Consider the following 10,112-nt stretch of genomic DNA (forward strand, 5'->3'; position numbering starts at 1 on the left):
GCCAATCCAAGTCACAAGTACCTGTCAGAAACCCAATTAGTAGCAACATTCCATGATACCAATCCCAGGGCAAGCAGTGGCTTCCCCATGTCCATCTCAATAACAGTATATGGACTTTTCCTCTAGGAACTTCTCCAAACATTTTAAACCCAGATACACTAACCACCATTACCACATCCTCCAGAAGCAAGTTCCATAGCTTAACTATTCTTTGAGTGAAAAAGTATTTCCTCCTATTTATTATAAAAAGTATTTCCATGTAATTTAATCGAGTGTCTTGTGGTCTTTGTACTTTTTGAAAGAGGGAAGAATCAATTCACTTTTATCCATTCTACACCACTCAGAATTTTATAGACCTCAATCATATCCTCCCTCAGCCATCTCTTTTCCAAGCTGAAGAGCCCTAACCTCTTTAGCCTTTGCTCGTACGGGAGGAGTTCCATCACCTTTATCAATTTGGTCGCTCTTCTTTCAAGCTTTTCTAATTCCACTATATCTTTTTATATTGCTATATATGGAGTTCAGTAAGCTTGCAGGGGGTTCCTAGATACCAGGTTACATAATTGTTGGCTGCAGTTGATAGTACATGATATGGACCCATGGCATTCATGAGCATGGTGGGATGAGTGGTGTAGATGTAAAGGGGTATTGTAAGTACAACTAAGCTCACGTAGCTTAGGAATGGCACCTTAACCCTTGGATGGGTCTAAATGTTTCCTCTCAGAAAATGGTTAATATGGCATCTCAGTAGTCTAGAGTCTCTCATCTAAAGGCACCTATTTTCAGCTCTTGTTGCATCATGCGTTGACAGTGGGTTGTTAACAACCATGAAGTGGCATGTAGAAGAGTAACAGGAATATGTCTGTTTGATAGGGCTGGGGAGAAGTAGTATATGGCTGAGTCAGTAGTGTCTCTTCTCACTTACAGAGGATTGGCCACAGGCTATTGCCAAATTGGAGGCCTCTGTGCTATAAATTGTGTTAGGCTGGTGTGATCTATTAGGTATCCAATCCTGGTCAGTTACTTCCACATATAGGGAAAGGGGTGTGTTGTCAAGCAGGCCCAGAGTGTACTACATTCTGAAGGTATGGTGTAACAGCTCATGGAGGATCTTATGTCACTAATGTCAGCTGATAAATTGTGCATATATATTTCTGTATTGTGTGAAACAAGTTGTGCCTAGAATTTAAATTTAGCTTCCATAGGCCTCCTAGTGAACTGTGGCCTACATATATGCCAGCATACAGGGTCTGTTCAGTTAATCATCCCTGGAACTGGTGTTGCCTGTGTCCATGCTGAAACCTTCCATGTAGCAACTTTTGTCTGAATTGGGTACAATAAGAACACATGTAGGCCTTTCATAAATAGACAAGGGTTCCAATAATGATTTTTTAAATATTTTTTATTTATGCATTAATTTCAATACATCTCAAGTACAATACTTGAAGAGAAGAAAATACCATACTATTCCAAAGTAATTAAACAATTCACATCAAAAATTAGAAAAGAACATATATGTGAATATTAGCATAACAACCTCAACATAAGGAAATTAAATGAGAGTGGTGGTGGTTGGGGGGGGGGGGGGGAAGGAAAATGGGGAAGGAGGAGTACCTACCCCAATAAATGAAAATTAATAAATAGGAAACTTCTTCCAAAGGCTACCGGTTATATATATACACATCAGACTATCTCATCAGCAGAAGGAACATTCAAAATTGGAGAAGATGCTATAATCGAAACTGGTGGTTCTCTAGTTTCCAACATATTTCATAAATGATCTGGATCAACAGAATAATAAACCTTACCCTCAACCTTTACAACACATTTAAACAGATATTGAAGGAAATATGTCTCCCCCCCCCCCCCAAAGTCAAAACTTGGGGCCTAAAAGACAAACAGGTCTTTCTCCTCATTTGTGTGCCCCTGGAGAGGTCAGGAAATACATGAATTTTTTTACCCCAAAACATCTGGTATTTGCAGCGAAAATACAAATGAAGGATGAAATAATGATTTTTTGGAAGACATAATTGGACATCCTAGGGTTTCCAGAGATTCTCATGTATTTTGGGGAGACCATCCATCTTATTTTCGAAGGAGAAGGGCGCCCATCTTCCGACACAAATCGGGTGCCCTCCTAAATCAACTGCTTTCCATCGCAGGGACGGCCAAAGTTCAAGGGGGCATGTCAGCAGTGTACCGAAGGTGGGACGGGGGCGTGATTTAAGAGATGTGCAGCGCTGCGTATGCCTTATAGCGCTATAGAAATGCTAAATAGTAGTAGTAGTAGTAGATGGCCGTCCTTGGCCAATAATGGCAAAAAGAAGGGCGGCCCTGATGAGCATTTGGCCGACTTTACTTAGTCCATTTATTTTCAGGACAAGCCTCAAAAAGGTGTCCAAACTGACCAGATGACCACCGGAGGGAATCGGGATGACCTCCCCGTACTCCCCCCAGTGGTCACCAACCCCCTCCCACCCTAAAAAAAATTAAAAACATTTTTTTTGCCAGCCTCTATGTCAGCCTGAAATGTCATACCCAGCTCCATGACAGCAGTATGCAGGTCCCTGGAGCAGTTTTAGTGGGTTGCAGTGCATTCAGGTAGGTGGACCCAGGCCCATTCCTCCCACCTGTTACACTTGTGGTGGTAAACGTGAGCCCTCCCAAAACCCACCCGAAACCCACTATACCCACATGTAGTGCCCCCTTCACCCATAAGGCTATGGTAGTGTTGTACAGTTGTGGGGAGTGGGTTTTGGGGGGATTTGGGGGGGCTCAGCACCCAAGGGAAGGGAGCTATGTAACTGGGAGCAATTAATTAAGTCCACTGCAGTGCCCCCTAGGGTGCCCAGTTGGTGGCCTGGCATGTAAGGGGGGCCAGTGCACTATAAATGCTGGCTCCTCCCATGACCAAATGGCTTGGATTTGGCCGGTTTTGAGATGGCTGGCCTCGGATTCCATTATCGGCGAAAACCAATGCCGGCCATCTCTAAGTCCGGCGATCTCAACATTTAGGTCAGCCATCTCTAAGGTTGACCTAAATGTTGAGATTTGGCCGGCCCCGACTGTATTATCAAAATGAAAGATGGCCGCCCATCTTGTTCGATAATACGGTTGGCTCCGCCCCTTCCTGGGGCTGTCCCTGAAGATGGGCACCCTTAGAGATGGGTGTCCCCATTCGATTATGCCCCTCCACATAATACAGGCACCATAAGGTTTTGGATACTGAAAATTTAAACTCTCTCAATGTAAGAAAACCCTCTGCCATACCTCTCTTCATTAACTTCAAAATTTGTGATTTAATCTAGGTGTGGGATTCAAGGATAATTTCTGGAAAGATACCAAATCTGCTAATTGATTGAAAACGTCTTGTTCATAATCAGATCTGTCTTGAATCATTATTGCACCTCCATTGTTAGCATTCTTGATAACTATGGAAGTGACTTCTTGCAGATTTTTCAAATTTTTGTGTTCTTTTGTAGACAAATTATCTTTAAAAAAATGCTTTTCTTATGTCCACTCTTGTATATCCTTCAAAATCAGTTGTTTAAAAGTATTGCTAACTGGATCCAGAGGACCAGGAGGCATTCAATTATATCTGCATGTAACAGAAGAATCAGTCTGAAGTAGATAAATGTAACAACAACAAAAAAAAAAAAAAGGCTTTAAGCTATAAATTCTTAGTAACTCTTTCCAAATCCACTTGAAACTGAGGAATATCAAAACCACGTTATGTAACAAACAATAAACCACGGTATAACAGTTTCTTTTCTGTTGCTGTTAATACTTTCAAGGACAGATTGATCACCATGGATCTTTCAACAAATTCTATCTCTGAACAAATGAGCTTCTTTGTACATATGCAACCCCCCTGGGAATCTGTTCTACCTTACAGTATTCTGTCAGTGCTGCTCCATGCAGTTCTTATCAAGTCAAAGATTTAAATCTAGATGTTAAAATGTCCCAATAAGAGGTAGATTGAGAAGCATATTGTTACATAAGTACAAGGAACCTTATCTGCTCAGAGATGACAATCATTTTGTTGACAAATGGAACAGGATCAAATGTTCACTGGATTTGATGCTCTTGATTATTGAGGAAAACTAAGAATGTAGTTAAAGAAAAAGAAGGTGACCATCGCACTTCAGAATAATACAAATCATAGATACCTGATGCTAGGGTACACAATGAGGGGCATAATCGAACACAAACGCCTATCTCTATGGGCGTTTATCTCCGAGAACAGGTCCGTGAAGGGGCAGGCTGAACCGTATTTTTCGAAAAAAATGGACGTTTTTGAGCTGGGCGTTTGATTTTTTTAGTGATAATGGAAACTAAAAACGCCCAGCTCAAAAACGTCCTAATCCAAGCCATTTGGTCGTGGAAGGGGCCAGGATTCGTAGTACACTGGCCCCCTTGACATGCCAGGACACCAACTGGACACCCTAGAGGTCAGTGGGGTTGACTTCAGAAAATGCTCCCACATGCATAGCTCCCTTACCACGGGTGCTGAGCTCCCAACCCCCCTCCCCCAAAACCCACTACCCACAAATGTACAACACTACCATAGCTCTTAGGGGTGAATTGGGCATCTACATGTGGGTACAGTGGGTTTGGGAGGCCTCCCATTTACCAGTACAAGTGTTGCAGGTGGGGGGGATGGGCCTGGGTCCACCTGCCTGAAGTGCACTGCGGTACCCACTAAAAGTGCTCCAGGGACCTGCATACACGCAGGCCTCTAGGACTTGTTGCTGCTGTATAACATTGGCACACCAGTTGACACCTGAAGACTAATCTCCCCGAAAACGTCCTTTATTGGAATAAGCATGTTTACTCACAGTTAACTGCAGAGGTTGTGCCCCACTGGCAACGAGTCTCCCTGGTGCTGAGATGAGCAGTAGGTCAGAGCTGGCAGAATGCTGTACAATGCCCTCTTTCAGCCACATTCAAGGTAAGAACTAAGTTGTCTAACGTGGCTAACACAGGAAAGGGAACTAAAACTGGCTTACAAAAATGGCCACTACCGCATGGACTACAACAGGAAACACAACAGGGCACACTCTGACCCAGTAGGCAGGGGGAAAAGCACCATGGAAGAAGAGCCTACCAACTACCAACATCGTGAGACTGTAACACAAGCTAATGAAATCACGGAGCCCAATACCCTACACCCACCACAATGCAATGCTGATGTGACCCTGTACTGCACCTGAGAGCCACATCTGACCCAGGGAAAGGCTGTGAGAGGATCGAACACATTCTGCTGTCATGGAAGTGGGTACGGCATTTGAGGCTGGCATAAAGGCTGGGAAAAAAGTTTTTAAAGTGGGGGTTTTTTGGTTGGAGGGGGTTAGTGACCACTGGGGGAGTCCGGGGATGTCATCCCCGATTCCCTCCAGTGGTCATCTGGGCAGTTGGGTCACTGTTTTGAGATTTGTTCGTGAAAAAAAGGGTTAAAAAAAAATGACCCAAAATCGCGGTAAAAACGCCTTTTCTTTCGATTATCAGCTACAGACGCCCATCTCTCCTCAGCTGATATCCATGCCCCAGTCCCGCCTCCGATACGCCTCCAACATGCCCCTATCAACTTTATTCGTTTACCGCAACGGAGTGCAGTTGGAAACGCCCAAAATCGCTTTCGATTATACCGATTTGGGCGCCTTTGCGAGAAAAACGCCCATCTCCCGATTTGGGTCGAAATATAGGTGTTTTTCTCTTTCGATTATAAGCTGGAATGTGGCTCAGCGCTCAAGAAAAAGATCTAGGTGTTGTTGTGCATAATAGGCTGAAATCTTCTGCTCAGTGTGTAGAGGCGACCAAAAAAGCAAACCGGATGCTAGGAACTACAATAGTACCTCAGTTTTTGTTGACTTCGGTTATCGTCAGTTTCGGGTTTCGTCGATTTTTTCTGCGAAAAATTTGTCTCAGATTTCGTCGGTTGCCTCAGATTTTGTCGGTGTGCTCACGTGACCTCGCTGCTAATTTTGCTAAAACAAAGGGCGACCCATGCGTTCTCCTGCTCAGTGTGGCGTTGTTTCTCATTGTGTGAGCATCACCCCGCGCATCTAGCCAAACAATTTCATTGCTTTCCAGTATTGATTCATATGGAAATAATTGCCTTGGTTTTCGTCGGTTTCGAATTTCGCTTATTATTTTCGGACGGATTATCGACGAAAACCAAGGTATCACTGTATTAGGAAAGGGATGGTGAATAAGACCGAAAATACTATAATGCCTTTGTATCACTCCATGGTGTGACCACACTTTGAGTACTGTCTTCAGTTCTGGTAGCCGTATCTCAAAAAAGATATAGTGGAATTAGAAAAGGTTCAAAGAAGAACGACCAAGATGATAAAGGGGATGGAACTCCTCTCATATGAAGAAAGGCTAAAGAGGTTAGAGCTCTTTAACTTGGAAAAGAGACAGATGAGGGGGGATATGATTGAGGTCTACAAAATCCTGAGTGGTGTAGAACGAGTAGAAGTAAATCAATTTTCTACTCGTTACAAAAGTACAAAGACCAGGGGACACTCGAGGATGTTACATGGAGATATTTTTAAAACAAATAAGAGGAAATATTTGTTCACTCAACGAATCGTTAAGCTCTGGACCTCTTTGCCAGAGGATATAGAACAGCGGTTAGCATACTTGAGTTTAAAAAAGGTTTGGACAAATTCCTGGAGGAAAAGTCCATAGTCTGCTATTGAGACAGACATGGGGAGGCAACTGCTTGCCCCGGGATTGGTAGTATGGAGTGTTGTTGCTAATTGGGTTTCTGCGAGATAATTGTGACCTGGCTTGGCCATTGTTTGCAAAACAGGATACTGGGCTAGATGGACCATTGGTCTGACTCATTATGGCTACTCTTATGTTCTCTTATGTTCATGTAATAGTTTAGGTCTGGTGCAGTAACATCAGCTGTAAACCACGTTCACTATCTCAGCAAATCTGGCTATTTTATTATATTCACTAGCCTTTAAGCCCGTAAAAACGGACGAGATTTCCAGCTACCCTCCTCGCCGTCGCTCCCTCCCCCCTCCGTGCCAGGCCCCCTGCCTGCAGCACTTCCACATGGAGGTGAGAGGCGCTGTCAGGTCAGTGCAGGGGGCCCGATGCGGAGGAGGGCGGGAGCGGCGGAGGGGATGGGGGGGAGGTGGAGGTTGGTGCGCGCGATGTTTGTTTCCAGGCGGCAGCGTCCGACAGTGACTCTAACTCCATTTCCCTCTTGTTCCGCCCTCTGATGTCATCACATCTTGATGTGAGGGCGGGACAGAGAGGGAAGTCTCTACTGCGCATTTGCAGGTGAGTCGGTCACTTGCCGTTTATATGTTTGATAGCCACTTGGAAAGTAGATGTCGCACAGACTTTTTATGAGAAAGGAAATGGGAAAAGGCAGCTTGATATATGAGGAAACCCCACGGTTTATTTACTCCATTATTTTGAACTCATAGTTAATCTTAGCCTTATTCATCCAGGTATTGAGAAAATAAGGAACAGGGATTATATTTATCCATCTTTTGGGGAATAGTCATTATCCTTGGACCGTGTTGACTATACATTCAGGCTTAACAGATGACATTGATCAATACAGAAAAGAAACAACGGATGACATGTCTTGAATGCTAGAGTCAAAGACAAATGCAAAACTTATATCAATCAACACTATAAAACAAAGGTGTTCTAATAAATGACACCATTTACAAGGAATTAATTGTTGTCCATAATTTAACATATTCATGCTTAGTTGTTTCCATCCATCTCTGAAAGTATATAGTGCTTCAGATCACAAAAGTATTTCCTTTACCTCTTTGCCAACACAGAGATGGATTTTCTGGACATTTTCCTCATAGACACAACATGGGAAAAATCCTCTAGTACATCAGACCCTTAATAAAGTAAATGTTTGTACTGCATATGTAAGGTGAAAACTGAAAACACCTGAATGCGAGTGGCTTCATTCAGTTAATTTAATGAGTTCAGGGTCCTTTGACACTAGACCAGAGATTCATTTTAGCATGACTGAATCTGAGCAAGCTTAAAGTGTTCTAAATATAAAGTCATAAAATGAAATGGTTTAGTTACTTTATTGAACCTTTAGCTATAATACATTCTACACAGATTAATAAACTGTAGTGAAATCACATTGTTATTCATTAGAGTGCTTATAGTATTTTCATAATGTTATACTGTAAGAAGTAGTCTTTAAGACTATGAATCATGGCTGTGAGACTCTGTTCTAGCTCTAATAAAACACAGCTAGATTATAATTGTAATTATTATTTATAAATTCAGTCAATGTACTGGATACTGACATGTAGGACTGGATGAATAATTTGTTTTTCAAACTGAATTACATAAATAACATGAATACAGTCACTGATATTGGTGCAATTAATTCAAAAATTAAATTCTATTGAAGATCAGAACTTCAGAACTCTTATTCCATAAATACGTTCATTTTGGGTCTCTGTCTAATATTCTCCATTATTTTTTCTCTCTCCTTTCTTTATATCTCATGACTTTTTTTTTCTTTTCATTTTTCCACTTACTGTCTCAGGGTCCCTTTTATAAAGCAGTGGTAAACCTAATCAGGCTTACCACATGCTAATCTGGAGATACCGCCGGCCCAATGCAAGCACCAGTGGTAGTTCTACCCCCAGTGCACTATTTCCCATGCTAGGGAAAATTGGACCATATTTTTTAGGGCAGCACTAACCTGGTGTAATTGGGCAGTGCACTACCCAGTTACTGCTGTGTTAGCATGGGAGCCCATACTACCACCTTAATGGGTCGTGGTAAGTGCTTCCTCCTGCATGGCCACACGGTAAGAGCAATCTTACTATGGCCATGGCTATTTTCAGCCTTTTTTACCTGCATAAGACCTGTATAAGACCATTTTTTACTGCAGCTTGGTAAAAGGACCCCCTATCTAAAAATCAAGGTCATGACTACAAAATTCCAGAACATTTCAGAGAAAAAGACATTCATCGATCCCAGCCCTCTCTGCTACTTCATGGTGTTCCTGCTCCAGAACTGCAGTCCCGGCTCTGTTATTTATCACAGTCCTGCCCTTTACTGCTGATGTTATTTGGAGGCTGACAGGCTGCAGGTAAGAGGACATAGTTAATATATTATTAGCGTATTGTCAGAGCTGTAGCCGTGCCCCAAATCCAGACTCACCTTTTTCTTCCAGTGGTTAAGCTCTGTGGCTTCTCCAGACTGCCTTTTCCCTGCATTGATACCACTGTTGCCTGTTTCCCTGTTTCTTAAGCCTCATTCCAGAGATTATCCAAACCTCACTCTGATGTTCCTGCATCCAAGATTCACTCCAGAGTCTATCCAAGCCTCAGTCTGATGTTCCAGTATCTTGGCCTTGATCTAGTGCTCTCCTGTGTTCCTCAGTATGTTCCAAGCCTCATTCCAAGTTGTGACATCATCAGTGAGGACCTTTATATGGAATCTTGGGACTTTCATGCATTGCCTTCACAAGAGGTCTTTTAGCCTTGTCTTCATGTTCCTGTTTTGTTCCAGTTCCTGCCTTGCCAAGTTCCTGCTCTGGCTTCGCCAAATTCCTGTCTTCTTCCTGTGAGTCTTGCTCCTCAAAGCTTTGTTCCTATGTGTCTTGCTTCTGAAGCTTTGTTTCTGCAAACCTTGTTTCTGAAGCCTTGCTCCTGTGTACTCTGTTCCTGGTTTCTGCTAAAGCCAAGCTCTGTTCCTTGTTCCTGTTAATGCTATGCTCTGATCCTGATTCCTGCTATAGCCGAGCCTTGATCCTGATTCCTGCTATAGCCAAGCCTTGATTCTGATTCCTGCTACAGCCAAGCTTTGATCCTGATTCCTACTACAGCCAAACTCTGTTTTCCCTGTTTCTGCTACAGCCAAGCTCTGTTCCTGGTTCCTACTATAGCCAAGCCCTGATCCTGACTCCTGCTATAGCCAAGCTCTGTTCCTGGTTTGTGCTATAGCCAAGCCCTGATCCTGATTCCTGCTACAGCCAAGCTCTGCTCCTGGTTTTTGCTACAGCCAAGCTCTGTTCCTGGTTCCTACTATAGCCAAGACATGATCCTGATTCCTGCTGTAGCCAAGCTCTGTTCCTGGTCTTTGCTATAGCC

At 43.0% G+C, this 10,112-nt stretch overlaps 1 protein-coding gene across 1 annotated transcript in view; it reads right to left on the minus strand.

Moving 5' to 3' along the window:
- The window catches only part of LOC115471125 (heparan sulfate glucosamine 3-O-sulfotransferase 1-like), a 227,376-nt gene extending 218,137 nt beyond the window's left edge, over nucleotides 1-9,239 (minus strand). Inside the window, exon 1 of the mRNA XM_030204810.1 lies at nucleotides 9,181-9,239. The gene's annotated coding sequence lies outside the window, so the exon portion shown is untranslated. The remainder of the gene's footprint in view (nucleotides 1-9,180) is intronic.
- Between the last annotated feature and the right edge of the window lie 873 nt (nucleotides 9,240-10,112).

Source organism: Microcaecilia unicolor, chromosome 5 (assembly GCF_901765095.1).
Source record: "Microcaecilia unicolor chromosome 5, aMicUni1.1, whole genome shotgun sequence".
Taxonomy (NCBI): Eukaryota; Metazoa; Chordata; class Amphibia; order Gymnophiona; family Siphonopidae; genus Microcaecilia; species Microcaecilia unicolor.